Source organism: Oxyura jamaicensis, chromosome 20 (genome assembly GCF_011077185.1).
Source record: "Oxyura jamaicensis isolate SHBP4307 breed ruddy duck chromosome 20, BPBGC_Ojam_1.0, whole genome shotgun sequence".
Taxonomy (NCBI): Eukaryota; Metazoa; Chordata; class Aves; order Anseriformes; family Anatidae; genus Oxyura; species Oxyura jamaicensis.
Genome location: NC_048912.1, coordinates 4,475,343 through 4,480,292, shown reverse-complemented (window position 1 = coordinate 4,480,292; position 4,950 = coordinate 4,475,343). Strand labels below are relative to the sequence as shown.

Genomic DNA, 4,950 nt, shown 5'->3' with positions numbered 1-4,950 from the left:
ACAGGCATGGTAACCTCTGTCCTTTTACTACATCCAAGGTTTTCATTGCAAAGCAACTGTTATGAGATCTGAATGACCTTTAGAAATTTAGTAGCAATAAATGTATGGTTTTTTTTTTTGGTTTGGTTTGTTTTGTTTGCTTTTGTTGTTGTTGCTTTTTGTTTGTTTTTACTTTGGATCTCTTCTTTGAGTAACCACCAATCCTTAAGGTTTGCCATTATTGCAATATGTGGCAAACAGCTCAGCGTAATCATCCTTTTGATCATCACTCAGATTAGTCTAGCCAAACCCAACCATCCTTGCCACCGACTATACTTTTAATGCTCCAGCTGCACTTTTACTGTTTGGGTCATTCTGTCCAAACCTGCAATTCCACTTCTCGCTGGAAGGGCACACAGCGTTTTGCATGTTTTAAAGGACCGTTCTTTGTTGGTAGTAAAACGCACTGTTAAATAACACAGCTGTTGTCTTCATTTGCTCAGTGGTAAAATGAAAGCAGACATTAATGCAATGGAGGGGGGGGAAGGGACCTTCTTCTGCTGATGTTGCGCATTGTGGACCAAGTGTGTTGGGCATGTCCAGCATTTCCTTCGTTAGGCGGTGACTTTGGTGAACTCCTCCAGCCACAGCTCTGGAGCCTGTTGGCATATATTTAACCCCAGCAGCCCCCAGTAAGAGTGACAACAGCCCAAAGACGGTGGCATTCCTGCTTCTCCCTCCCACCTCCACTACATCCATCCCAACCATGGACCCCGGCCACCCAAGCCCGTGCAACCTGCTCCCACCAAGCTGCTGTTTTCTCTTTGGCATCCAGAGAGAACATGTTAACGCCTTACACCTGTGTAACATGTGCAGTGGGTGTGCTGTAAGGTGACTGTGGGGTGGGACTATGGTCAAACACTGACCTAAGCTCTGAGTGGTTTGAAAGAATATCACAGAAAGTCTTGGCAACAGAAATACTCTTGCAGGGAGGCTGGACTGACGTGAAGAGGCTGGATTAGGAAACTGTTGGCTGACCCGTTGTGCAATCTGTGTCATGTTTCCAGGCTTCTTCATCACCTTTGTCTCCAGCCTGTTGCTCTTCCCCAAGAAGGAGGAGAGCTTCACCTTTTCCTGTCTTTTTGAGCATCTTTCACTGGAAGCAGAGGAGTGTCAGTACCTGGTCTCAGGGCTCATCCAGAACATCTCTCTGCCTTGGTACCAGAGCTAAGCTTATGCCTAGAACCAGTTCTTTCTCTATGTTTTCCATGCAAGTTTTCCTTCAGACCCCCAAGACAAGAGGAGGACGAATATTCCTGCCTCCCCAGACTGCTCTGAAACAAGAGCCAGTACTCCTCTGTACTCCACATAGCTCCCAAGCACTCCCTGTGTCAGTGTCTCCACGGGATGCACTGTAGCAGCCAGATGTTTGAGGCCCTTAATCCTTGGAGGTGCTTCTGCTGTGCAGGGATATTTGGGACCACAACCCTAACACATGTGCATCCTTCTTCTCCAAGCCCAGTAAAGGTGTCTGGGGAGAGGAGCTCAAGCTGTGCTTCCACATGCATGGCACACGGACAATACGGAGGATACACTGAGTATGTTTTTACTCCACAAAGAGGGTGAAAAGAAAACCACGTCCATTACTGGTGGGCTCTCAGCTTGGGCAGAGCCCTCCTACCTGCAGCCCCAGACGTGCTGACCAGCAGTGTCATTCACCGCTCGCTCCTGGTTTCTGCAGTGATGCAGCTGGTTCCTATGGGCCTTTTCTCCTGGAGTTGATCTGGCCTCCACACAGGCTCTGGTTTCCTTTCCTCAGAAAGGAAAGTAAAGAGCCTGTTGCCTCCGTCAGCCTGGGGAGCTGCAGGGGGACAGGGCAGGGGCTGGAGGGGCTGCCTGTGCTGCAGAACCCGCAGCACAGAGCATCTCCTCCTTCTAGAGGCAACATGTCAGGCTCAATTGAAAACACTAAGTGTAACTGCAGTTTGCTTTAGCAAAACACATCCTCAGCCGTCTGCAAGAAACATTGAAGCTCTGAGTGCTCCTGATCAAAAGATGAGCACGTTAGCGGGATCGCAGCCTCATCCCACTGCAGATGTGAGCTGTACCACTGATTGCAGTGGGTGGCTGGGGGCTGGCAGGGCTGGGAGTGGGAGCCCGGAGAGCCCAGGGTGGGGTTAATGCATTTCTGGATGCAACAGGTGAGCAGCATGGGGCTGCAGTTCCTCCAAGAGGAACAGGATGACCAAGAAGGTCTCTCCAGAGACCTGGAGACCTGGAGAGTGCCCAGAGCACTTACTGTTGCCCTGCACACCACTGAAACCACTGACTTCAGTGGGAATGAGCTGGCCCACGAATTCCAAAAGCTCCTGCAAATCCAAGCAGGGGCTCTGTCAGCAGGGAGGGCCGGGATGGCTATCAGCCACAGGGTTAGAGCTGGGAATAATGAGGTAAGTTAAGAAAGGGAAAATGTGAGGTGAGTAGCAGGAAGCATTTCCCAGAGTGAGATCTAGCAGTTGTTGAAATAATCTCTCCAGGGAAACAGTGGCAGGTCCATCACTTTTGAAATTTAAACTAAATAAAGCACAAGGCAATGCAGAGGGAAAAGCTCGTGCTGGATGGTGAAGTACCTGGCAGTATTTTTCTCTCACTCCCACACTTTCCCTGATTCCATGTTTTCTACCACACTACTGACATGGTGTCAGAAGTGCCCGGCAGTCCCGGACAGCAGCAGCATGGGGCAGGCATCACCCTTCCAGCACCTGCTGGCGAGGAGACTGCACCCGGCCAAGGACTGGCCCCAGGGGGTGAGTCGTGGAGTGAAAGGTGCTCAGGGGCTGAGCTGATCTGTGAAAGGTCTGCCCAGCCAGAACTGTCTTTATTTCTCTGCTCCCAGGTTAAAAGAGCTCCTCTCAGTACGTAGTTGTGAAAGCTGTCTCCTCCATCTCTGTCCCCTGAGAGCGCCAGCCCTCGTGCCTCTGTCCCTAAATGTGCTCCCTGGATGCAGGCACTGGGCACGGGACCAAAGGAGTCAGAAACCGAGCCCAGCTTCTGCCCAGCCCTGCCGTCCTGCAAACGAGGGGTCTGGGCCCGAGGTCCCCATTTCAGCCCCAGTGACAGCCCCTCCTGGCGCTGCTCTCAGGCTCTGTGCTGGTGCTGCAACCTGACATTTTCCACTTCCAGTTCCTCTTGCAGAGGAAGAGGAAAAAGCCATCTCCCTGGAGGCCAAGATGAGCACTGCTAAGCTTCCAGGTTCCTAGGAAGTTTAACACATGAATTATTTTACCTGCTGCACATGGAGCCTGAAACCATGTTTCCAGCTCTGGTGAAGAATTCACTTTGGCATTGTTTTTTTTGTTGTTGTTGCTGAAAATAAGACTGAACTGAGGGCAGGATGTTGTCTCTAACTAGGCTGAGATGACTAATTATTAAACTCATTTTCTAAAGGTTACCGTATACAGAAAAGCAATTATACAGATTAAAACAAGTTCAGAAACCTGATTCATTCTGAAACTATGGTAAACCCAAATCTTGTACTATTTCTGATTTTTAATGACCTCAGGAACATTTTATTTAACTTAGATGTCAGAGACAACTCTAAAATGAGAGACTAAATATATTTCATGCCCTTATTTTCCTAACACAATGCAGTGCACGAATTCCCAGTGCCAACCCTGTCAGCAAATTCCAGCAGGCTGGATGCAGAGCTGTGCACGGAAGGACAGCCCCGGCTAACCCCTGCGTGCCAGCACCGCTCCGGGACACCCAGCGGGGTCCAGCACCTTCCTGCAGCGCTGGTGTAGGCCTGGGTGGGGTGTGGGACCGTGCTTTGGGACTGGGGGTGGAAAGCGAGGTGGGTTTAGTGATGTTTCTTCTCAGTGGTGCTCCCTGCCTGTCCTGCCAGGTCGCAGCTCCTGTGCTGGCTCCGTGCTCCCAGGTGGGTTGGGGGGAGCACGGGAGGGCAGAGGTCTGCATGTCCCACGTGGGGCTCTTGGGCATCTTTCCTCAGTGGGTCTCTGGGAGAGGATGAGGAAGGGATTGCCTGGTTGTCCCGTGTTAATGCAGCTCTGAGCTCCTTCCACAACACAGGAGCTCACAGGAACAGCACCGTGGCAGATCCTGCAAGAGGACAGACATTGGGTGAAGGCAGAGGAACACCTCTACCTGCTCCTCAGGCTGCCACCCTACCGCCACGTAGAGACAACATCCCTTCCTGCACCAGGAGAAGAGTGCAGGCTGACAAGGCCAGTCCTGCAGAGCGTGCCGGGGTGATGCCCTGCAGATCCCCCAGGACCCAGCGGATCTCCCCCGCAGCTGTGCCACCAGGCATGAGGGGCCCAGCAGTGGCTCATGAAGCCTGATATTTCCCAGCTGGAATGTCCTGGGTTAAACAAACCAGGGTCCCCTGGGGACTCCAGAGCTGTAGGTGGCAAGCCCCAGCTTGGCATGAGGAGAATGCCGGGTGGTGTACACCTACCTGACCCCGTGCAGGCAGCTGCATCACGGGGCTGTACTGCACCCCGGGCCTTCCCTGCCATCAGCTGCCCTGGGGCAGCCCAGTGAAGATGCTTGTTTCTGAGTAAGCAGAATACCTTCTAGCAAAGAGGTTGTGAATGGGAAGATAAAAACATTCCTAAGAGGAGGAAAGAAAACATTTTGGAAGCCTGATCTCCCAAAAATGAAAGCAGCTGAGCAATAAACAAGGTTTGATGTGCTATCAGCTGTGAAGGAGGAGCTCCCCAAACACAGCTGCATTAAGGAGGCAATCGCTGCCCACGCCTCCCACCACCGACCTGGGACCCCGAGCGGCCTGGGGCTGGCAGGGAGCTCCAGCTCAGATGCACTCATCACAGGACATATTTTAAAAAGCTGCACGTTTCATCCTGAGAATTGGTAAAAATAAAGGTTCTGTTATTGCTTCAAAATGGACTTGTAGGGAGCAAGGTGCTTCGGTTTGCTGCTGGCAATGTC

The 4,950-nt window shown here is 51.7% G+C and overlaps 1 long non-coding RNA gene across 1 annotated transcript; it reads right to left on the bottom strand.

Annotated features, from left to right (window-relative positions):
- Nucleotides 1–3,441: 3,441 nt before the first annotated feature.
- On the bottom strand, nt 3,442–4,668 carry LOC118176996. Its single transcript, XR_004755627.1, has 2 exons — nt 4,572–4,668; nt 3,442–4,098 (listed from the first exon to the last, which is right to left on the bottom strand). It is a non-coding gene; the product is annotated as an uncharacterized LOC118176996 (long non-coding RNA).
- Nucleotides 4,669–4,950: the final 282 nt, after the last annotated feature.